This window comes from Oryx dammah, unplaced genomic scaffold (genome assembly GCF_014754425.2).
Source record: "Oryx dammah isolate SB20612 unplaced genomic scaffold, SCBI_Odam_1.1 HiC_scaffold_2, whole genome shotgun sequence".
In the NCBI taxonomy this organism is placed as follows: domain Eukaryota; kingdom Metazoa; phylum Chordata; class Mammalia; order Artiodactyla; family Bovidae; genus Oryx; species Oryx dammah.
Genome location: NW_024070186.1, coordinates 2731587 through 2757609, shown reverse-complemented (window position 1 = coordinate 2757609; position 26023 = coordinate 2731587).

The following is a 26023-nucleotide window of genomic DNA, read 5'->3' as shown; positions in this document are numbered from 1 at the left end:
GAAGAAAAGCAAGTGAATTATGCTTTCAGTTGAGAACACCCAGAAGAACAAAAGGAACAATAATGACTAAGAGGAATCATTAAAAGAAGAGAAGGCAGAACTGTCCGTAGACCATTGTCTCAGCCCGATCCTGCAGGGAACCCTGTTGTCTTATTTCCTAAAGTCCCGCTTGAGGACTTAAGGTGGAAGGACTGGGTTTTCTTATTCCCTCTGTAGTCACTCCGGTAGCTTGAAAGTGAAAGTGTTAGTCACTCAGTCGTGTCCGACTCTCTGCGACCCCATGGACTGCAGTCTGCCAAGGTCCTCCGTCCACGGGATTCTCCAGGCAAGAATACTGGAGTGGGGTGCCATGTCCTTCTCCAAGGGATCTCCCCAACCCAGGGATCAAACCAGGTCTCCCGTGTTGCAGGCGAACCAGTAGCCTGAAGGACATCTCCAAAGAAGAGTTTGTGTGCAGGCGATGGAGGCGCACAGAGCCGGTAAAGGGGCCGCGGGCGTCTGGCAGAGCATCAGCAGCGGGCCCCTCACGGTGTCTCCCCGTTCCCCCGGTCCCCATAGAACAGTCCTTTCTCTGCACGGTTGCATCCTACCACACGGGCCAAGGGAGCAGGCTGCATACGGTGAGCTGCTGGAGGTGGCAGTGGGTATTCATTTCTCTTTCTGATTTTTCATTGTTAGTGTATAGGGATGCAAGGGATTTCTGTGTATTAATTTTACATCCTGTGACTTGACTATATTCATTGATTAGCTTTAGTAATTTTCTGGTGGCATCTTTAGGATATTCTACGTATAACATCATGTCATCTGTAAACAGTGAGCGTTTTATTTCTTCTTTTCCAGTTCAGATTCTTTTTATTTTTTTTCTCTGATTGCCACATCTAGGACTTCCAAAACTATGTTGAATAATAATGGTGAGAGTGGGCACCCTTGTCTTGTTTCTGATCTGAGAGGAAATGCTTTTGGTTTTTCACCATTGAGCATATTTTTTGCTGTGGGTTTGTTGTATATGGCCTTTATTATGTTGAGGCAATGCAGAAGATGTGGGTTTGATTCTTGGGTCACGAATATCCCCTGGAGAAGGAAATGGCAACCTACTCCAGTATTCTTGCCTGGGAAATCCAATGGGCAGAGGAGCCTGGCACGCTACAGCCCATGGGGTCACAAAAGAGTTGGACACAACCTAGTGATTAAACAACAACAACAGTGTTCCTTCTATGCCTACTTTCTGGAGGGTTTTTATCATAATAAACACATGACAAAATGCTCAACATTGCTCATTATTAGAGAAAAGCAAATCAAAGCTATAATGAGCTATCACCTCACAATGATCAGAATGGCCATCAACAAAAAAATCTGTAAACAATAGGTGCTGGAGAGGGTGTGGAGAAAAGGGAACCCTCTTGCACTGTTGGTGGGAATGTAAATTGATACAGCCACGATGGAGAACAGTCTGGAGATTCCTTAAAAAATTCGGAATAAAACCACCATATGACCCAGCAATCCAACTACTAGGCATATACTCTGAGGAAATCAAAATTGAAAAAGACACGTGCACCGCAATGTTCACTGTACCACTATTTACAACAGCTGGAACATGGAAGGGATGTACATGTCCACAGATAGATGAATAGATAAAGAAGCTGCGGTGCACGTATGCAGTGGCGTTTCACTCAGCCATGAAACGACTGCGCTTGAGTCAGCTCTAGGGAGGCAGGTGCCCCTAGAGCCTATTGTACAGAGTGAAGCAAGTCAGAAAGGGAAAAAAATCACATATCTACACATATATACGGACTCTCGAAGACTGAGCCTATTCGCAGGGCAGCAATGGAGGGTGTAAGCAGAGGGCAGGCCTGGGGCACAGCTAGGGAAGGAGAAGGTGAGACGGATTGGGAGGGCGCCACGAAGCACGGACTTCACCGCGTGTACCATGGGTGACCGGGGGGATTCGCTCATCACAGAGAGCTCACACCCAGGGCTCTGCGACAACTAGAGGCGTGGGATGGGTGGGGGCGGGGCGGGGGGCTCAGGAGGTGGTGATGTGTGTGTACCTGTGGGTGATTCATGTTGACGCATGGCAGAAGCTAACACAATATTGTAAAGCAATTATACTTTAATTAAAAATTAGAAAAGCCTGAGTTTATGAAAATCTCCTCTTGTCTGGTTGCTTCCTCCGCTCTCAAAATGTGCCGTTTTCAGAGACGCCATCTCCCTGCTCTTGTGTTTCTCTCTTCCCTAAATCCTGTGAGAAGAACCAGAGTTGGGCTTCTCACTACCTGGGTGTCACACCCTTCTTACCTAGGGTGGCATGCCCCTTGGCCTTGGCCAGAGGGGGATGGGATACTTAGCTTTACTGTGGAAGACACCCTCTGATGTGAGTCAGCTCCTCTTGGTAAGTTAGAGCCAGAGATAATGTTGTTTAGAAATCCCTTTTCTTTTGACAGAGACTTGTTTTTAAGTCTTGCTGTGCATTTGAAAATTCTATTTTCCAAGTCAGAGGCGAAACTATAGCTTTCTTTTTCTTTGCATTCCTAAACAACAGTCCTAATTCCCCTCAAGGCAGATGGATGCCTCAGGCGGCCTTAGGATCTATCTCTAGAAACACTAGTGTTATTATTAGAGCAGAACAATCCCAGCCCAATATTCACAACTTGGAGGTTTGGGATCAGGCTGTAGATTCCATCTCATCATCTGAATTGGTTAGGAGTCAAACCTGAAGTCAGTATCTGCTCCTATTGAAACTAAGCAGGGCCCTGTGGGGTTCTGGGGCATGAAAACCTTTTTCTCCCTCCATTTCTTCTAGGCAAGACTCTGGCCCCCATGACCTTCCCTGAATTCCAAAGGTTAGCGATATTACTTTGCCAACAAAGGTCCATCTCGTCAAGGCTATGGTTTTTCCAGGAGTCATTTATGGATGTGAGAGCTGGACCATAGAGAAAGCTGAGAGCCAAAGAATTGATGCTTTTCAACTGTGGTGTTGGAGAAGAGTGTTGAGAGTCCCCTGGACTCAAGGAGATCCAACAAGTCAATCCTAAAGGAAATCAACCCTGAATATTCATTGGAAGGACTGATGCTGAAGCTGAAGCTCCAATACTCTGGCCACCTGCTGCAAAGAGAGAACTCATTAGAAAAGATCCTGATGCTGTGAAAGATTGAAGGTGGGAGGAGAAGGGGACGACAGAGGATGAGATGGTTGGATGGCACCACCAACTCAATGGACGTGGGTTTGTGCAAGCTCCAGGAGATGGTGAAGGACAGGGAAACCTGGAGTGCTGCAGTCCATGGGGTTGCAGAGTCAGAAAGGACTGAACAACAACAAGTCAGTCAGTTCAGTCAGTTCAGTCGCTCAGTCATGTCCAACTCTGCGATCCCATGAATCGCAGCATGCCAGGCCTCCCTGTTCATCACCATCTCCTGGAGTTCACTCAGACTCATGTCCATCGAGTCAGTGATGCCATCCAGCCATCTCATCCTCGGTCGTCCCCTTCTCCTCCTGCCCCCAATCCCTCCCAGCATCAGAGTCTTTTCCAATGAGTCAACTCTGCACATGAGGTGGCCAAAGTCCTGGAGTTTCAGCTTTAGCATCATTCCTTCCAAAGAAATCCCAGCGTTGATCTCCTTCAGAATGGACTGGTTGGATCTCCTTGCAGTCCAAGGGACCCTCAAGAGACTTCTCCAACACCACAGTTCAAAAGCATCAATTCTTCGGTGCTCAGCCTTCTTCATAGTCCAACTCTCACATCCATACATGACCACAGGAAAAACCATAGCCTTGACTAGACGAACCTTAGTTGGCAATGTAATGTCTCTGCTTTTGAATATACTATCTAGGTTGGTCATAACTTTTCTTCCAAGAAGTAAGCATCTTTTAATTTCATGGCTGCAGTCACCATCTGCAGTGATTCTGGAGCCCCCCAAAATAAAGTCTGACACTGTTTCCACTGTTTCCCCCTCTAATTCCCGTGAAGTGATGGGACCAGATGCCATGATCTTCGTTTTCTGAATGTTGAGCTTTAAGCCAACTTTTTCGCTCTCCTCTTTCACTTTCATCAAGAGGGCTTTTTAGTTCCTCTTCACTTTCTGCCAAAGCCTTTGACTGTGTGGATCACAATAAACTGTGGAAAATTCTGAAAGAGATGGGAATACCAGACCACCTAACCTACCTCTTGAGAAATCTGTATGCAGGTCAGGAAGCAACAGTTAGAACTGGACATGGAACAACAGACTGGTTCCAAATAGGAAAAGGAGTACGTCAAGGCTGTATATTGTCACCCTGCTTATTTAACTTATATGCAGAGTACATCATGAGAAACGCTGGGCTGGAAGAAACACAAGCTGGAATCAAGATTGCCGGGAGAAATATCATTAACCTCAGATATGTAGATGACACCACCCTTATGGCAGAAAGTGAAGAGGAACTAAAAAGCCTCTTGATGAAAGTGAAAGAGGAGAGTGAAAAAGTTGGCTTAAAGCTCAACATTCAGAAAACGAAGATCATGGCATCTGGTCCCATCACTTCACGGGAATTAGAGGGGGAAACAGTGGAAACAGTGTCAGACTTTATTTTTTGGGCTCCAAAATCACTGCAGATGGTGACTGCAGCCATGAAATTAAAAGATGCTTACTTCTGGGAAGGAAAGTTATGACCAACCTAGATAGTATATTCAAAAGTAGAGATATGACTTTGCCAACTAAGGTCCGTCTAGTCAAGGCTATGGTTTTTCCTGTGGTCATGTATGGATGTGAGAGTTGGACTGTGAAGAAGGCTGAGCACCGAAGAATTGATGCTTTTGAACTGTCGTGTTGGAGAAGATTCTTGAGGGTCCCTTGGACTGCAAGGAGATCCAACCAGTCCATTCTGAAGGAGATCAGCCCTGGGATTTCTTTGGAGGGAATGATGCTAAAGCTGAAGCTCCAGTACTTTGGCTACCTCATGCGAAGAATTGACTCATTGGAAAAGACTCTGATGCTGGGAGGGATTGGGGGCAGGAGGAGAAGGGGACGACGGAGAATGAGATGACTGGATGGCATCACGGACTTGATGGAAGTGAGTCTGAGTGAACTCCGGGAGATGGTGATGAACAGGGAGGCCTGGCGTGCTGCGATTCATGAGGTCGCAAAGAGTCGGACACGACTGAGCGACTGAACTGAACTCACTTTCTGCCATAAGGGTGGTGTCATCTGCATATCTGAGGTTATTGATATTTCTCCTGGCAATCTTGGTTCCACCAAGAAACCACCTGAGGCAAGATTAAAGGACCAGAGAAGCTCATCAAGATTAGGAGACCATCACCTGAGACCGTGCACACACCTTAGTCTTGTCAGCAACCTCGCCTTCGAATGATTGCTATGAAACTCCTCATCAAACCCTTCCTGACTGGGACACATAGATTTTGAGGGCAGGAGCCACTGTATCCCCCTTTGCCTGACAAACCAGTGGAGCTATCTGTTTCTACTTTACCCAAACTCTGCCTCTGAGATGCGATCTGGCACCAGTACAGAGGCTGAGACTTTCAGCAAGAGGTGTAAATGATTATAAAAATGACCATTCCTTGCAGCAGACCATCATTTTTTACAATATATTATAATTTTACAAACTAGCATAACTTCCTAGTTAGTGGGCTTTCTAGTCCCCACATCAAACAGTTTTTTATGGGTGTTTCATTTTGCCTCAGATTCCAATAAGACTCTGAAATGGTACTGTTGTTGGCCTAGTTTTTATTTAAAACTTTGAGTTTTTATTTAAAACTCGTCACAGATATTTTGCATTGATTTTTGACCTTTAAAAATTATACATTAAAATATTTCAAATTTTGATTACTGAAGGTTTTTTCATTAAAACAGAATTATATTTTCTCTTTAATTGAAGTATAGCCGATTTGCAATGTTGTATTAATTTCTGCTGTACAAAAAAAAAAAGTCTGCTGTACAGTGAAGCGATTCAGTTACACATAGAAGTCTATTCTTTTTCATCATGGTTCATCATAGGATATTGAATTTAGTTCACCGTGCTATACAGTAGGGTCTTGTTGTCTATTCATTGCATGGATACTAGTTTGCATTTGCTAACCCCAACCTCCCAGTCCATCCTTCCCCCACTGATTACTGAGTTTTTTGATACTCACTTAAATTTTACATGTGGGGCAAGCGCCTCTCTTGCTTCACTCTCTTGTCTTTGAGGACCAAATTCACACGGCCTTCTCTCATGTCACCGAATAGGTTCGAAACTTTCTTTGAATTCACATACAAGATTTCTTTACCTTTCTTGTGGCCTTACCTCTGGACTCATCTATGTCCCTGTCTTATTACTCATCTTCCTCCTTCAATGGTAAACCACTCCAGTATTCTTGCCTGGAGAATCCCAGGGACAGAGGAGCCTGGTGGGCTGCCGTCTATGGGGTCGCACAGAGTTGAACACGACTGAAGCAACTTAGCAGCAGCAACAGCAGCAGCGGCTGGAATACTGTTTTGATTGACCTTTGCATCCTTTCAACATCTACTCAAGTACCTTGTACAATAAAGGTTTATTTAAGGAGTAGAACACTTTCTGTTTCCAATGGAAGGAGAAAGTAAAATACATTTTAGAAGAATTTATGTCAGAATGGTTATAGGGTTGCTTTTTTTTAAAAGCAAGGATAACTTATAGGCCATCTTGGAAATTTACTTATATTGAATGCCTTATTTTTGTATGATGTAAGTGAATTATTACTGTATTACACTCAATTTCTGTCCCCCTAGCAAATGAGACTAATAGTAGTTAGAAAGGTGGTCACTGAAAAGAAGAGGGATTAAAAACCTAGAACTAAATGTTTGCCCTTTTAGTTTGCAAAAAGAATAATCTACACACAGATACCCAGAAGTTGATTGTACAATTTATCTTTACGCAATTTGATGCAATATTGCCATAGGACATGACACAGTAATTTATTTCTAAAATGTATTTTCAGTATTTTCAGATCAAACTTTGTTTTCCTCTTGACATAATTAATTACTGCTTTCATTGGGATTTATTCTAAAGTAATTCTGAACTGAAAAACAGCAAGGAAAGTAGAAACTGCACATTTCTCTATTAGGGCAGCTGTATCTAAAATAGCACAGCAGAACACTTTTTTTCTTTCTTGCTATTTGATTTTTCTATTTCTTTATTGCTGTAATCATTGTAGAAAGGACTCCAGGTCACACATCAGTCTTACGAATGAAGATGAAGACGCACAGGTTGAAATATCTCACCTTCCACGGTAGTGATTGAGTACACGAAGCACAGAGGTTTGAGAGCACTGTGAACGAACTGTGCCTTTTGGATACGTCACTTCCGCTGTACAGTCAAGGCCTCTGCTGCGTTTCCCCACATGCATCAATTAGCTATTTTAAAAATATTTGTTTATTAAACTCTTTCTTTGGCTGTGCTGGGTCTTCTTGCTGGGTACGGGCTTTCTCGAGGGGCAGCGGGCGGGGCTCCTCTCCAGCTGGGGTGTGGGGGCTTCTCCCTGCGGAGGCTTCTCTTGCTGTGAAGCGCCGGCTCTAGACTTGTGGGCTCAGTAGTTACAGCTCCCAGGCCCTAGAGCGCAGACTCTGTAGTTGTGGCGCTCAGGCTTAGCTGCTCAGGGGCACGTGGGATCTTCTTGGCCCAGGAATCGAACCGGTGTCCCCCCATTGGAAGGCAGATTCTTAACCACTGGGCCACCAGGGAAACCTCATCCATTAGCTATTGCTGTATAACAAGCAATCACAAATTGTAGTACCTTCAAGCAATAATAGTTTATTATTTCTTATAAATGTATAGATTGACAGGGAGCTTCTGCTGATCTGGAGCAGGCTTGGCTGGTTTCGGGTAGGCACCCTCATGGGTCTGTGGTCAACTGACCCACCAGGCATCCAGGACTGGCCACCATGGGTGCTTTCACTGTTCTGTAGCAGGCATCCCTGGGCTTGTTATCATGGAGGTCTGGTTCTAAGAGGGAGAGGGCAAGGGCATCAATCTCCCTTCAAGATCAGGCCCAACACCCTCATGTTGTTTTCCAGCTGCCGTCTATTGCCAAAGAGAGACATACGCCCATCTGAGACTCTCTGGATTGAGCTGCAAAGGCACATCATGTAAGTCAGGGATCCAAGGAGGGAATAATTGAGGTGGGCCCTTTTTATAATCAATCTACCATGGAGTGTGAGATGGTCTCTTTTCTTATTCTTGAAAATATTTGAGATAGAGTTCAAAAAAATATATACAGCTATACAAAATTGTTTAACATAATAAATAAAAATATTAAGATTAGGTGTGGTTAGCAGAATTCGAAGATGGTCCCCAAGATTCCTGCCCCTTGGTACACATACCACTTCTAATCCTCTCCCTCTGATCTTGAGAAGGATCTGTGGATACAATGAGAAAGTCACTCCCCTGATCCTTACGTTTGACAGCAAAAGCGATAGCAGGGCCGTCTCCCTGACCGTGTGCCATGATGAGAAGCTGTCCGTGCAGGGCCTCCCTGGTGGCTCAGTGGTGAAGGATCTGCTGCCAATGCAGACACGGGTTTGATCCCTGGTCTGGGAAGATCACATATGTTGTGGATCAATGAAACCTGTGCGCTGCAACTGCTGAGCCTGTGTACTAGAGCCGGGAGCTAACTACTGGGCCTGTGGGCCCAAGAGCCTGCGCTCCACAGTAAGAAGCCTGAGCACGTGACTGGAGAGTAGCCTCCACTCCCCGCAGCTAAGAAGAGCCTGCGCAGCAATGGAGACCCAGCACAGCCTGTACATGTATGTGTATGTATGTGTGTGTTCACTGGAAGAACTGATGCTGAAGCTGAGACTCCAATACTTTGGCCACCTGATGCGAAGAGCTGACTCATTGGAAAAGACCCTCATTCTGGGACAGATTGAAGACGGGAGGAGAAGGGGACGACAGAGGATGAGATGGTTGGGTGGCATCACTGACTCAAGGGACATGGGTTTGGCCACCGAAACCCATGAGACTCCGGGAGTTGGTGATGGACAGGGAAGCCTGGCGTGCTGCAGTCCATGTGGTCGCAAAGAGTCAGACGAGACTGAGTGACTGAACTGAAATGAACTGATATGTATACGTATATGTATATATATAAGTATATTTGATCTTGAGTTCCAGAAAGGAATGCAGTGCAGCTATCGCCTACATTGCAGTTTTGCAAGACCCTAAACAGAAGAGCCAGCCAAGCTCTGCCTGACTCCTGACCCATAGAAACAGAGATAATAAATGCATGTTGTTTCAGGTCACTAAACTTATGGTAATTTGGTAAGCAGCAAGAGAGAACTCATACATCAGGGGAATACCCAAATAAGATGTTAAGATGCAGACAAATGGAAAATAAGAACCATATTTTGCAGATGCTGCAGACAGGGGCTTTGGAGAGTTAGTAAGTTGAAACACAAATCTGATTCTGAGACTCTTGAAGGCCAAAATTACAGGGGAAAGATGATCTTTCTCATTGCATTTACTTTTGTGTGAAGCATGTGATTCCTTTCTCAGACTTAAAAGACATGAGTATCCCAGTTGTGAACGGGACATTCACAATTCACAATTCATTCAACAGTTCACAATGGTTACCAACCAGCATCGACCCTGGGGTGCTAATATAAGAAGGCTGCAGCTGGTGTGCAGGATTTAGAGATATGTGAGGTACCAGGACAAAAGATGTTTCAACTTACGGGGTACTCCAGAGTTGTGGCTGGCTTACAAAGTCAGATGCGGTTGTCGAAAAAGTCCTGGTATTCAAGTAGGGCTGTGGCAGATGAGATTGCTCCAAGACAGAAGCAACAGCTCCCCAAAGGAAAATCGCTCACATCTCACAGGTTCAGCAGAGTGGGGGAGGGAACCAGCTGTAGTGACCCCTACCTCTGCCACCAACCTTGCCATCCGTTAAACCCAACGGATGAGTCACTGATTGCTTCTGGCTGGAGGGTAAGCTGGGGTGAAGAGGCAGCTAGAAGAATCTGTCAGTAATCTTGATTTGAGATGGACGTATTCTGCACTAGCAATGTGGTGGTAGGGATGGAAGTGGGTGGTTTGGAGGGAAATTTAAAAGGTGTCAGATTAATGGATCACCAAGTGGGGGTATCCAGAGATGCAGAAGGAAAATTAAAAGAAGGAACTGTCATAGAAACCAAGGAAGAAACCATTCTAAAAGGGTGGCCAACCACTTCGGATGCTGTAGGGAAATAAGATTGGGAAGTGTTCATCATGTGTGTCGGTTCGGAGGTGATTTGACATCTTTAGTGATGAAGGGGGAGAAAATGGGATCCAGAATCCAGGTGAGAGACTCACCTTGAATAGAAGGGAAAAGTTTCCTAGAAATGAGTGAGAAAAAGAGTCAAGGGGTGCTTTTTTATCCCTTCAGAGAAGAAGGGTTGGAAAAGGAATTTAATGTAGTTTAATGTGGTTCCTACTGGATTTTTCCCCACTTTCTCTGTCAAGCAGGAAAAGAATTGCACTGACTGTGAGTGAGGATACTCCTTGGGCTGAACACTGCAAGTGAAAGTGAAAGTTGCTCAGTGTGTCTGACTCTTTGTGACCCCGTGGGCTATACAGTCCATGGACTTCTCCAGGCCAGGGTACTGGAGTGGGTAGCCTTTCCCTTCTCCAGGGAATCTTCCCAACCCAGGAATCGAACCGGGGTCTCCTGCATTGCAGGCAGATTCTTTACCAGCTGAGCCACAAGGGAATCCCAAGAATACTGGAGTGGGTAGAATCCCAGGGACGGGAGAGCCTGGTGGGCTGCCGCCTATGGGGTTGCACAGAGTCAGACATGACTGAAGCGACTTAGCAGCAGCAGCCTATCCCTTCTCCAGCTGATCTTCCCAACCCAGGAATCAAACCCAGGTCTCCCACATTGCAGGCGGGTTCTTTACCAGCTGAACCCCCAGGGAAGCCCTGATAAGAGGCAGTTATGGCCATTACAAGCAGAGGAATTTCTGGTCAATGTAAGGAGCAACTGTGGATGCAGAACAGACTTTTCTGTGTCTCCTCACCCACCATGAGTTGAGGACTGCTTACAGGGCACTAATGCCTAAGCCCCTCTGACTGCCCTGTCTCTCTGGCAGAGCCTGCCCCACAGCCAGACGCAGTTATCAGAGTTGGGGTGTGGTGCCCTTCGAGCAGACTTTGGGGGCTGGAGGTGGACACTGAGGAGGGTGGATGGGACCCTGATGGGTATACTAGAGCTTTATGGGGGCGGTGCCCTTCGAGCAGACTTTGGGGGCTGGAGGTGGACACTGAGGAGGGTGGATGGGACCCTGATGGGTGTACTAGAGCTTTATGGGGGGAGAAGTATCCGAGTCTGGAGACAGAGAGGAAAGGCTAAGTGAGAGTCCTGGCAGGGAGGTGGTTGATGCAGTGTGATGGACTGTGGGATTTAGCAAGAATACTGTAGCATGTTGCCATTTCCTACTAAGGGATCTTCGCAACCCAGGGATCGAACCTGCGTCTCCTGTGCCGCAGGTGGATTCTTTATCTCTGAGTCGCAGGGGAAGAACCTATATATAACTGAAAAGAACCTGATAAAAGATAAGCATATGTTCTTGTATATGTGTCATATACAATGTATAACTGAATCACTTTGTTGTACACTTGAAACTACCAACACTGCTAATTAATTATACCTCAATCAAGATTGCTGGGAGAAATATCAATAACCTCAGATATGCAGATGACACCACCCTTATGGCAGAAAGTGAAGAGGAGCTAAAAAGCCTCCTGATGAAAGTAAAAGAGGAGAGTGAAAAAGTTGGCTTAAAGCTCAACATTCAGAAAATGAAGATCATGGCATCTGGTCCCATCACTTCATGGGAAATAGATGGGAAACAGTGGAAACAGTGTCAGACTTTATTTTTGGGGGGCTCCAAAATCACTGCAGATGGTGATTGCAGCCATGAGATTAAAAGACGCTTACTCCTTGGAAGAAAAGTTATGACCAACCTAGATAGTATATTCAAAAGCAGAGACATTACTTTGCCAACTAAGGTCCGTCTAGTCAAGGCTATGGTTTTTCCTGTGGTCATGTATGGGATTCCCTGTTGGCACAGAGGTTAAAGCATCTGCCTGCAATGTGTGAGACCTGGGTTCGATCCCTGGGTCGGAAAGATCCCCTGGAGAAGGAAATGGCAACCCACTCCAGTATTCTTGCCTGGAGAATCTCACGGACGGAGGAGCTTGGTGGGCTACAGTCCACAGGTCGCAAAGAGTCAGACACGACTGAGCGACATCACTTCACTTCATGTATGGATGTGAGAGTTGGACTGTGAAGAAAGCTGAGCACTGAAGAATTGATGCTTTTGAACTGTGGTGTTGGAGAAGACTCTTGAGGGTCCCTTGGACTGCAAGGAGATCCAACCAGTCCATTCTGAAGGAGATCAGCCCTGGGATTTCTTTGGAAGGAATGATGCTAAAGCTGAAACTCCAGGACTTTGGCCACCTCATGCGAAGAGTTGACTCACTGGAAAAGACTCTGCTGCTGGGAGGGATTGGGGGCAGGAGGAGAAGGGGACGACCGAGGATGAGATGGCTGGATGGCATCACGGACTCGATGGACGTGAGTCTGAGTGAACTCTGGGAGTTGGTGATAGACAGGGAGGCCTGGCGTGCTGTGATTCATGGGGTCGCAAAGAGTTGGACACGACTGAGCAACTGAACTGAACTGAAAGCAAACAAAACAGTGAGATATCACTTCACACCACTGGACTAACCGTTATCTAAAGAATTGAAATTAACAAGTGTTGACAAGGATGTGAAGAAATTGGAAGCTTTGCACACTGCTGGTGGGAGTGTGAAATGACGCAACAATTGTGGAGAACGGTGTGGAGGTCCTCTGAATATTAAAAAAGAACTAGCACATGACCCACCAGTTCCGCTTCCAGGTATATGCCCCAGAGAACTAAAAGCAGGGTCTTGAAGAGACTTGCTATCTACTCATGCACATAGCATCACTAGTCCCAATAACCGGGAAATGGAAGAAACCCAGCGTCCACTCATGAATGGATAAACAAAGTGTGGAACATTCATACAATGGAATAGTATTCAGCCCTAAAACTGAAGAATCCTGTCATACGTTACAACATGGATAAACCCCGAGGATATTATCCTTTGTGATATAAGCCAGGCACAAACAAAGCAAACACTGGATGATTCCATTTATATGAGGTATTTACAGCCGTCAAGTTCATAGAGATAACGAGAATGGCCGTTGCCAGGCCTGAGGAATTGGGGACTTACTGTTTAATGGGTTTAGTTTCACTTTTGCAAGATGAAAACGTCCTGGAGGCCTGTTGCACAGCAATGTGAATATATGTAACGCTACTACACTGTACGCTTAAAATGATCATGATGGTGAAAAAGAAAAAAGAGTGGGTTTCATATGTGAGCTGCATCTCACATACTATAATCTCAAAAAAGTTACATGAAAAAATTTCAAAGCAAGTTGCAAAGCTGTTTGTAAAATAAAAATGTGTATGTAGAACAGAAATAAAGTGCAAGCATCTCTTCGAAATGTTAACAGTGGTTGGATTACATGTAAAAATCTACATTTCTCTGCACTTTCAGACTTCTCTTCTGGTGAAAACGTATTACCTTGATATATAGAAAACAAGACACTTCCTCTGTCAAAACAAGAAAGGTGGTACCGGGGTACAGTGTCTGCAGTCACAGGAGAGGGCAAGTCACTGACGTCTGCCTCCCGTGGGGATGAGGACGCGCCCTGTGCCCCTGGCTGGCTGGTCCTGAGACAAAGCATCGCTGCTGTCCTTGTCAAGTGAGAAGCTGCCCCGAGTTTGGGGATAGGCCTCCTTCCTAACGTCTCTAATTGCTTTCCTCACAATTCAGAGGAAGGAAGTATTTCTCTACCAGCTCCATAGCACCAGCAGTCTTTTCATTCAGATCATTAGCTAGGTGAGCTCTCTTCAATTTCATCTGAGTAGCCTGAAGGGATGGCTCTGCAAATGCTCCTTCTAAAATGTGCATCCTGACAAGTTCAGGACAATAGCGTTGGCTCTGAATCCTGTGCTTCAGAGCGTTTCAGTTCTGGCTCCTTTGGAGCTTTTTATCTGCTCGTGGACCGCCACTGGCCTCTTCGGAGGTGATAGGACATCCTAGTCCACTAGCTGCTCTCTCCTGCTCCTTTGTTGCAACTTCAGCTGAGGCACGACGTCCTTTCGTCCTGAGGGGGCAGGTGCTGCCTGGAGAGTAAGAGGAGCCCCTGAAATTCGTGTCAACTGCTTCACTTTGAGGACGTGGAGCAAGATGGGCCAACGGTCCCACTTCATCTGCCCTGCCGAGTGCCCTGTGTGATCTGTTGTGTTCCAACCACCGGCAGCAAGGGATACGAGATACTTCTTAACTGTGGCCTGTTGAAGAGACTCAGTAGAAAACTCTAATTATTTTTCTGTCTTACATTCTCTTTCTCAGTACCTTTGCTGGGAACCTCCTAGACTGCCCCTGATCTCGGGAGACTCGCCATTCACAGTCTTGACTGAGCTTAAAGAGTCCACTTCCAAGATGGCACCCTCGTTTGGCCGACAATTTGCCTTTTGTTGCTGGCAGAAGTCCTCAGCTCTTTGCTACGTGGCCGTGTTTTGAAGCAGAGAACACAGCCGGAAAAAGTCAGCTTGCCACGGTAAGAACAGGGGCTTCCATTTGGAGCATTGCATTCGAAGGTGCCTCCTGGACTACTGTATGTATGGATGTGAGAGTTGGACTATAAAGAAATCTGAGCACTGAAGAATTGATACTTTTCAACTGTGGTGTTGGAGAAGACTCTTGAGAGTCCTTTGGACTGCAAGGAGATCCAACCAGTCCATCCTAAAGAAGATCAGTCCTGGATGTTCATTCGAAGGACTGATGCTGAAGCTGAAACTGCAATACTTTGGCCACCTGATGCAAAGAGCTGACTCATTGGAAAAGACCCTGATGCTGGGAAACATTGAGGGCAAGAGGAGAAGGGGATGAGATTGTTGGATGGCATCACTGACTCAATGAACATGAGTCTGAGTGAACTCCGGGAGTTCGTGATGGACAGGGAAGCCTTGCGTGCTGCGGTTCATGGGGTCACAAAGAGTTGGACACGACTGAGCGACTGAACTGAACTGAACTGGACTGCTTTAGACATTTCCAAAGGCTGTTAGATATACCAGTCTGGTGAGCAGAGGGAAAGATGGGATAGAAATATTTTGTAGTCATCAATAGATAGGTAGCAACTCAAACGTGGGCGTGAATGAGACGGCTGAACGGGAAAGCCTCAGAGGAAGGAGTTTTGAAGAGGCGGCGAGATGCTGTGATTATGGGAAAACCCACAGCCTCAATTCGAAAAAGTTGTCAAGGAGACCGTGGACCTGGAGGAGGGTCACGTTTCGGTTAGGGCGAGCAACCCAGAGAACACTGAGGCCGGTAGGGGAAGCCAGGTGAGCTGGAGGAGGAGGAAGCGGGCAGTTGAAGCGCATGAAGGATGAGAGAGCATTTCTGAGGATGGCAGAGATGAAGGGTGTGGACAGAAACATCCAAAGGGGACAGAACCTGGCTTACCCATTTTTCCGTGTTGCCCATTATTAGCATATCAGTGCTGGCTTACCTTAGGAGTTGGCCTACAGCAGGTGGCTTTCCTGGATCCCAGGACACAGGGTCTAACAAGCTGAAAGTAGGAGAAACTGAAGACAGAGGTCGATTTCCAGTATGGTGGGGTGCCAGGTGATGTCGCTATTCTAGCTGACAGAAATGATATGTCCCCTTATCAGGTTCTTCAGTTCAGTTCAGTTCAGTGCAGTCGCTCAGTCGGGTCCGACTCTTTGCGACCCCATGAATCGCAGCACGCCAGGCCTCCCTGTCCATCACCAACTCCCGGAGTTCACTCAGACCCACGTCCATCGAGTCCGTGATGCCATCCAGCCATCTCATCCTTGGTCATCCCCTTCTCCTCCTGCCCCCAATCCCTCCCAGCAGCAGAGTCTTTTCCAATGAGTCAACTCTTAGCATGAGGTGGCCAAAGTACTGGAGTTTCAGCTTCAGCATCAGTCCTTCCAAAGAAATCCCAGGGCTGATCTCCTTCAGAATGGACTGGTTGGATCTCCTTGCAGACTCTCCAGAGTCTTCTCCAACACCATAGTTCAAAAGCATCAATTCTTCAGTGCTCAGCTTTCTTCACAGTCCAACTCTCACATCCATACATGACCACAGGAAAAACCATAGCCTTGACTAGACGGACCTTTGCTGATAAAGTAATGTCTCTGCTTTTTAATACGCTGTCTAGGTTGGTCATAACTTTCCTTCCAAGGAGTAAGTGTCTTTTAATTTCATGGCTGCAATCACCATCTGGAGTGATTTTGGAGCCCAGAAAAATAAAGTCAGCCACTGTTTCCACTGTTTTCTCATCTATGCCATGAAGTGATGGGACTGGATGCCATGGTCTTTCTGAATGTTGAACTTTAAGCCAACTTGTTCACTCTCCTCTTTCACTTTCATCAAGAGGCTCTTTAGTTCTTGTTCTCTTTCTGCCATAAGGGTGGTGTCATCTGCATGTCTGAGGTTATTGATATTTCTTCCAGCAATCTTGATTCCAGCTTGTGCTTCCTCCAGCCCACTGTATGAGCTGACTCTTATTACCAGCCTGCAGAAATACATTCCCAGGCCTTGTTTTGTCTTGGAATTCTTGCATAGATGGTTGGGGCTAGCAGGCTTTGAGGACTCTCAACCTCTGATGGAGTTAACAACCATGATGATTTGGAGGACTAAATTATCTCCTGGTAGCACCACCAGCTACATTAGTTAGAGCCGGAACTAGGGTGAGGAGCTCTGCATGGGAGAACGTAGCTTGGAGAGGTCAAAGGCCAAACCCAGGGACTAGAGTCCAGGGTCCGCGAACTTCAGCCTGCAGATCCAGGCTTTCAGACAGGAGAGATGAGAAACAGCAAGTAATAATAACCAAAATCAACATTTTTGAGAGCTCATCCTGTGCCAGAACCTGTGCGAAGCTTACCCTACGGATCCCATTTCATTTTCATAGGAATGTTCTGAGGCAGGTCTTACTGTCATCCAAACCCTATGGATAAGGAGGCTTAGGGAGTTTAAGTAACCGACTCATGATTATGCAGCTGGCAAAGAGCAGAGTCAGGTTGAAACCAAAGTGCTCTCAACCAGAGTCTGCGTTTCTGTCCATGATGCCCTCCCCCGAGCTGTAGCTGAGAACCCTGTGGGTATTTGGGGTCTTCTTCACCAACCAGCAGCTTTGATGCAGATCTTGGCCAAGGTCTTGGTGTCTGGGAGAAGCTTAATGACATCTGTTCTGTTTCCATTGCCTTTGTTTATGGCTCCAAATAGAATTTCAGGCAATGGTTCTGGGAGGGCATACCTGTTAAGAAGATATTGAGATTAGTAGGGAAGAAACCCAATTTTAACTCACATTTTATTATATTACAAGGATGCAGAGGATTTTGTGGAACCCAAAGATAGGTATGTGGCTGAGACTTAGAAACCAATGCAAATAGCTCTTGAAAACTACCTGGATAGTATCTGCGAAACTTACCTTTTTATTTCAGGTTGTCTGTCTCTATTTCTATCTATATGCCCACTTCTCTCTCTCTTCCTTTGTCTATCTATCAGTCTCTTTTTCTCCATCTCTCCAGATGGATTTTTTCAGCCTCTCTAGTTGTGAAATGGGGGCCACAGCCTTGATCCTTGATAGTTCCGGAGCTTTACCTCAGTCTCCAAATGCGGCCCCTCAGACTAGCAGCATTAGCTTCACTTGTGAAATCATTATAAATGTAAAATATCAGGGCCCACCCCAGATCAACAGAATCAGAAGCTCTGGGATGAGGCCCAGCAGTCTATTTTAACAAGTCCTCCAGGTGGTTCTAATGCATACTTAGTTTTGACCATCTGGAGAAAGACTGATCAATTTGCACCCCCCGAGTCAGAATTTTCAGTAAAGGGTCATGGGCACAGCTTGAGTCTGGGATCCACCTCTGCACTGATTAGCTGCAGCCTGAACTCTGGGTCATGCTGTAACCTTCCTTGTCCCACTGCAAAACACCTGGACAGATGTGGAGATGGGAGCTGTTTCAGAAAACGGGCAGTTTGGAAAGGAACTGGTGTGCAGGAAGACATGGACAGAACAAGAGAAACGACCAGATGGCAATATCTAGAAGGCTTCCCTGGCGGCTCAGATGGTAAAGAATCTGCCTGCAGTGCAGGAGACCTGGGTTCAATCCCCGGGTGGGGAAGATCCCCAGGAGAAGGAAATGGCAACCCACTCTAATATGCTTGCCTGGAGAATCCCATGGACGGAGGAGCCTGGCAGGCTACACATTCTTTGGGGTCACAAAGAGTCGGACACAACTGAGCAACTATCACTCAATACCTAGAACCTGAGACGCCTTATGGTCTGGGCATAGCCATGATGGGAGTGGTCAGGGAGGCGAATGAAACCCAGGTTCCTGTTTGCCTGGGGGCAGCCTGTGGAACCAAGGTCCATACTGTTACAGAACTTGCGTTTGCCTATGGATCCCTGCAGAATCCAATACTGACAGACAGTTGTTGGGTGGAAGAAAAGATATCTTTATTGAGGAAGCTGGCAATCTTGGGGAGGAGGTGGACTCATGTCCCAAAGAACCAACTCCCCATTGATGATCAGGGGACAAGAGTTTTTAAAGGGGAGTTTCAAGGGTGCACAGGCAGGGGTGGAGTAGGGGCTACACACAGAAGCACACAGCCAGCTCCGACTTTCGTCTTGAAATTTGTCATGCGGTAGGCTGATCAGTGTCGTTTTGATTGTGTTGACTGCCATTAGTCTTCATCTCCAGGGTTGGTTTGTTCCCAGTGCCTTGAGACCAGCTCTCAGAATCCTGTGAGATGGAGCAGTTGATGTCCTGGCTACAGCCTGGTCATCATGTTAACTTTTCCCATCTGGTGGGGGTTTCAGCATCTGCAAATCAGCTCAGAGAATATGGCTCAGAATGCTATCTATAGCTCTTGAGGAAGAACTAAAGGTCTTTGACTTTGTTTAAAGGCTAAAGTCATTATATTGTCTTGTTTTACTGCTTTCCTTTGCTTCTGCATTTTTCCCTGTTTCTTAGATTAAGTTTATTTTTTGGCTAATTTTTTTTTTTTTTTACAGACTGGAGGCAGGTGGAATCCCATGGGTGTGGGGGGTCTGTCCCAGGAAGGCCCCACAGGGCCCTGCTCTGTTACAATACTTCCTGAGTGATTGTCTTGGCCATGGTCATGGTGTAGAGCATTGAACTTCACACTGTGTCATTTCTTGTCATCTTGTATCCCTTTTCCCTGAGTGGTCTCCATCAAAGTTATCACCTACTTTAGGTCCTGAAAGCTGTATTATGATAGTTACTGCAGCAGTTCTCAAAGTCTGGTCCCTCAGACTATTTCATGCACTGCACAGATCAAACTATTTTCACAATAACACTGAGGTTTTACTTGTTCTTTTTACTGTATTGCCATTTGTATTGATGGTAAAATTGCTGGTGCCTCAGCACCAAGACTGTGATACTCAAATTCTACATAGTAACGATTGTATTCATCACTGTCAGGCCCTGACAGTACATGCTTTTAAAAGCTAGTTTCACTGACAAATGTCCTTGATAAAGAAATATTAATAGAAAGTTTATTCTCCACATTCGTCCCACCCTGGAAGCTGCTAGCACAGGGCGCTCAGCTCCGTGCTCTGTGATGACCTAGAGGGATGACACGGAGTGGGAGGGAGGCTCCCGAGGGAGGGGATATATGTGTACTTATTGCTCATTCACTTCATCGTACAGCAGAAACTATCACAACATTGTGAGGCGATTATACTTTAACAAAAGTAGAAATTTTATCAAATTAATCAATACAACAAAATTAATCTAATGAAATTTCAATTGCTGAGTGCATCTATTTTTAATGTTCTTCAGCTTCCCATGTGGCTCAGTGTTAGGGAATCCACCTGCCAGTGCAGGACATGTAAGAGACGTAGGTTCGATCCCTGGCTCGGGAAGATCCCACGGAGGAGGAAATGGCGACCTGCTCCAGTATTCTTGCCTGGAAAATTCCACAGACAAAGGAGTCTGGTGAGTTACAGTCCGTGGGGTCACAAAGAGTTGGAAATGACTGAGCGACTGAACACAAAATGAGAAGTGCATGTAAAGTATTATTTCCCATCCTGAACGATGAAGGTTGTCTCAAGACAGAGTGCTCATTGCATTGTTTGAGCTGTGAGATGAATTAACCTCTTTTTTTTTTTTTTTTTCTGGCTGTGCAGCTTGTGGGATCTTTGTTTTCTGACCAGGGATTGAAGCAGAACCTTCAGCAGTGAAAGTGCAGAGTCCTAACCACTAGACCACCAGGGAATTCCAAATTAGCCTCTTTTCCATAGAAAACCATTTTTTTACTTTAAGAATGACTGATAGCCAAACTTCACAATAAACTGGAAAATTCTTAGAGATGGGAATACCAGACCACCTGACCTGCCTCTTGAGAAATCTGTATGCAGGTCAGGAAGCAACAGTTAGATCTGGACATGGAACAACAGACTGGTTCCAAATAAAAAGGAGTACGTCAAAGCTGAATATTGTCACCCTACTTATTTAACTTAGATGCAGAGTACATCATGAGAAACGCTGGGCTGGAGAAAGCACAAGCTGGAATCAAGATTGCCGGGAGAAATGTCAATAACCTCAGATATGCAGATGACACCACCTTTATGGCAGAAAGTGAAGAAGAACTAAAGAGCCTCTTGGTGAAAGTGAAAGAGGAGAGTGAAAAAGTTGGCTTAAAGCTCAACATTCAGAAAACTAAGATCATGGCATCCAGTCCCATCACTTTATGGCAAATAGACAGAGAAACAGTGGAAACAGTGGCTGACTTTATTTTTCTGGGCTCCAAAATCATTGCAGATGGTGATTGCAGCCATGAAATTAAAAGACACTTACTCCTTGGAAGGAAAGTAATGACCAACCTACACAGCATATTAAAAAGCAGAGACATTACTTTGTCAAGAAAGGTCCATCTAGTCAAGGCTATGGTTTTTCCAGTGGTCATGTATGGATGTGAGAGTTGGACTATAAAGAAAGCTGAGTACAGAAGAATAGATGCTTTTGAACTCTGGTGTTGGAGAAGACTCTTGAGAGTCCTTTGGACAGCAGGAGATCCAACCCGTCCATCCTAAAGGAGATCAGTTCTGGGTGTTCATTGGAAGGACTGATGTTGAAGCTGAAACTCCAGTACTTTGGCCACCTGATGTGAAGAGCTGACTCATTTGAAAAGACCCTGATGCTGGGAAAGATTGAGAGCAGGAGGAGAAGGGGACAACAGAGGATGAGATGGCTGGATGGCATCACCACCTCAATGGACATGAGTTTGGGTGGACTCTGGGAGTTGGTGATGGACAGGGAGGCCTGACATGCTGAGGTTCATGGGGTTGCAAAGAGTCGGACATGACTGAGCAACTGAACTGAACTGAACTGATAGCCAAGCTATAGTGGTTGGCAGACATTTCCTTGGAAATGAAGTCAGAAAGCTTGTCACCTCAAGGAAAACAACTGACAGTATTTGGACTTTCAAGTGAAAATTAGAATCGTGAAAGACTTTATCCACCACCATGAGCTTGACAGTGTCCTAGTACTTCAGACTTCTTTTTGGATTAACTCCATGGTGAGTTTAACCAGTGTTATTTTTTCATATTGTCTAATGCTCTGTCAACACTTGGAAGATCTACGTGACCCAATGAACCAATATTTTCAGAATAATCAATTCATGATACAAAATTGTGTGTGGGTAAGAGTCATTCAAAGTGCAAGACAGACCAATGGTTTTGATGTAACAGAGTATGAAAGCTCATTTATATGGTTTCAGATTCTAGACTATAACTAACTTTTAAGAAACTACCACTTGTTGAGTTTTAATATAATATAAAAAAGAAATACCCACAATTATCTCATATCACTATTAAAAGCCCCCTCCCTCTTCCAATTACATATCTGTGTGAAGCTGAATTTTCTTCATTACTACAATTTTCTTTCTTACTTTGACCAAAACAAAAAAGCAAAACAGATTGAATGCAGAATCAAATATGAGAATCCAGCTGTCTTCTATTAGACCAGACACTAAAGAAATTTTCATAAATGTAAAACAATGCCTATTCTTCTCATTAATTTTTTGTGTGGAAAATACAGCTATCTTTCATAAAAATGCTATTGATGTTAACATGTAATGGGTTTGTTATTGTTCAAAGAATGAAAAAATAAAAAATTTTCAGTTTTAATTTGTGTGGTAAATATTGATACATATAACCCATATACAAGTTTTTTGAGGTACTCAACAATTTTTAGAATTGTAAATGGGTTTGAAGACTGAAAGGTTTGAGAACTACTCAGGTGGAGTACCACTGAGCTATCATAACTGAGAATCATATACAGAAAAATGAATGGCAAAGTGGATCAAGTAGTATAGAAATTTCTTTCTTTTAAGCAATATTCAAGACATCAATAGGGAAGGAGTCCATTGCAAGTAATGGCTCTGTTCCATGAGTCTTACAGGGTCAGGTTCCTTCTGTCTTCTTGCTCCAGTATCCTCTAATCTGGGGTCTATGGATGGAGTTTAGGATGTCAGTGAACATGAGTTAGAAAACGTCTAACAGAAAGTAGTGTTTTCTTTAATTACAGGCAAAACCCATAGTGATATTTGCAAGACTAGTGACTTTGTTACCAATAGAAGGCACAGATATTATCAAATAACATTACAGTTGGTACAGTTATCTCAGACTACCATTTATATGCCTCACTTTAAAACCATAAGGTCTATAAATACATAGAGTAAGGTATTATGTATTTATCATAAATATTTTATTTATATTTAATTTTGATTGGTTTCCTTCATAGTTCTTATGATTTCAGTATAATTTCCTTTATAATTCTTTGCATCTTGATGTATTTAAGGCACCATCATGTTAAGGTTTCAGGGGGTTCACTAGCATGCCAAATTGGTCTAGGATACAAAATGGACAAGAAGTCCTGTTCTAGGGTCATGACTGGAGAAGGCAAGATAGTAGAGGGAAAACGTCCTTGTGGTGAAGTGCCCGCAGGGCTTTCTGTTTACACACCACTGTTGGGAACTTAGTCACGGGGCCACGTCTAGCTAGGAAGTGTGGTTTCAAGATGGAAGGTCGTGTGTGTTGCTAAAACTTGAGAATGAGTGGGGATTAAACTACCAAGGGAATATTGAACGACGGGGCTGAGGACGATCCACGGCCTCCTTCCAGGGTTCTCTGGGGCTCTGCTCCTCTGTTGACTGTCCGCATTTCGTCTCTCTGCGGCTCATCCAGCCCCCCTAAAGGCTGTTCCCCTTTCTCAGTGATGAGCAGGTTTCCTCTTTGCCTGTCCAGCCAATCATCTTCTCAACAGTCAATGTAATAAGAAAGAATGGCGTTTTGCCACTTGCAACGTGAATGGACCTGGAGGGTATTATGCTTAGTGAGATAAGTCAGATGGAGAAAGACACCGTATGTTTCCATTTATATATAGGATCTGAAAAACAAATGAACGAACATAGTAGAACAGAAACAGACTCAGATACAGAGAACAAACTAGTGGCTCCCAATGGGCAGCAGGGGGAAGAGGAACACCATAGAGGAAGTGGATTAAGAGGTGCAGACTAGAAGGTGCAAGCTGAGCTAGAAGGATGCAACGCACAGCACAATGAATACAGCCAGCATTTTGTAACTTTATATAGAGTATGAGCTTTAAAGATATCAAGTCACTGTGTTATACACCTGAAATTAACATAATATTATGTTAGCTGTACTTCAACTAAAAAAAGAAAGCTTGCTCACTCGACAGATCTAAGTATATATATGTACAAAGATACACGTGCGTGTATATATATAGTCTTTAAAACATAGATAGTTAGGATTGTTCAAATTCAGTGCAATAAATATCTATAGTTAATATCTCAAACCATGTTAATTACCTGTTAAAATCCATTCCTATTGAAAAGAATATGCTAAAATTAACAAGCCAGTATGTCAAAGTTAAAAAGGCTGGCAGGATGACCTTAAGATATCTTCTCCAAATAAATGCTCATTAGCTACAAAGTGAAAATATAGTAACTTTCCAGTAGAGAAATCTGGTAGGCAGTACCTTATTCACAGTTACCATCACTAACAATACGTGAACTGAGAACTTCCAGATGTTCAAGCCGGTTTTAGAAAAGGCAGAGGAACCAGAGCTCAAATTGCCAACATCAGCTGGTTCATAGAAAAAGCAAGAGAGTTCCAGAAAAACATCTATTTCTGCTTTATTGACTATGGCAAAACCTTTGACTGTGTGGATCACAATAAACTGTGGAAAATTCTTAGAGATGGGAATACCAGACCACCTAACCTGCCTCTTGAGAAACCTATATGCAGGTCAGGAAGCAACAGTTAGAAATGGACATGGAACAACAGACTGGTTCCAAATAGGAAAAGGAGTATGTCAAGGCTGTATATTGTCACCCTGCTTATTTAACTTCTATGCAGAGTACGTCATGAGAAACGCTGGGCTGGAGGAAGCACAAGCTGGAATCAAGATTGCCGGGAGAATTGTCAATAACCTCAGATATGCAGGTGACACCACCCTTATGGCAGAAAGTGAAGAGGAACGAAAAAGCCTCTTGATGAAAGTGAAAGAGGAGAGTGGAAAAGTTGGCTTAAAGCTCAACATTCAGAAAATGAAGATCATGGCATCTGGTCCCATCACTTCACGGGAATTAGATGGGGAAACAGTGGAAACAGTGTCAGACTGTATTTTTGGGGGCTCCAAAATCACTGCAGATGGTGACTACAGCCATGAAATTAAAAGATGCTTACTTCTTGGAAGAAAAGTTATGACCAACCTGGATAGCATATTCAAAAGCAGAGACATTACTTTGCCGACTAAGGTCCGTCTAGTCAAGGCTATGGTTTTTCCAGTGGTCATGTATGGATGTGAGAGTTGGACTGTGAAGAAAGCTGAGCACTGAAGAATTGATGCGTTTGAAATGTGGTGTTGGAGAAGACTCTTGAGAGTCCCTTGGACTGCAAGGAGATCTAACCAGTCCATTCTGAAGGTGATCAACCCTGGGATTTCTTTGGAGGGAATGATGCTAAAGCTGAAACTCCAGTACTTTGGCCACCTCATGCGAAGAGTTGACTCATTGGAAAAGACTCTGATGCTGGGAGGGATTGGGGGCAAGAGGAGAAGGGGACGACAGAGGGTGAGATGGCTGGATGGCATCACGGACTCAATGGACGTGAGTCTGAGTGAACTCCAGGAGTTGGTGATGGACAGGGAGGCCTGGCGTGCTGCGATTCATGGGGTCGCAAAGAGTCGGACACGACTGAGCGACTGAACTGAATTGAGGGTCAAGGAATAGTGTGTCTCCCATTTAAAGCTTTTGAACAGACAACTCCAACCAGGCTGTCTGCGGCCTCTGGGTCAGAGCTCCACTGAAGCCGTCGTTCAGGAAGAGTACAATAGAGCATGCGCTTCTCTGGCTTCTCAGACAGGGGAGAATCTGCCTGCAGAGCAGGAGACCCACGTTTGATCCCTGGGTGGAGAAGATCCTCTGGAGAAGGGAATAGCTTACCCAAGCCACTATTCTCGCCTGGAAACTTCCATGGACAGGGGAACCTTGCGGGCAATATAGTCAATGGGGTTGCAAAGAGTTGTACATGACCGAACGACTAAACACCACACACACACACACACACAGAATAGAGGGTATTGGTTAGAATGACATGCTGTGGTATCAGGATGTAGGTTTCAACTTGGCCCCTCCTCTTAACAATTGTGTACTTTTCCTGAGGTACTTACCCTCTCTGAACCTCAGTCTTCTTATCTTTACAATGGGAGAATATAATATGTATCTTATAGGGTCATTAGGGGAGTATTTAAAGGCATAATGCCTCTGAAGCCGACCAACGTTCAATGAACAGCTGTTGTTAATGCACGGTGAAGAGGACTCTGGAAAGAGTGCCACAATCATTTAAGCTTTAGCGAAGCATCCACATAAGTA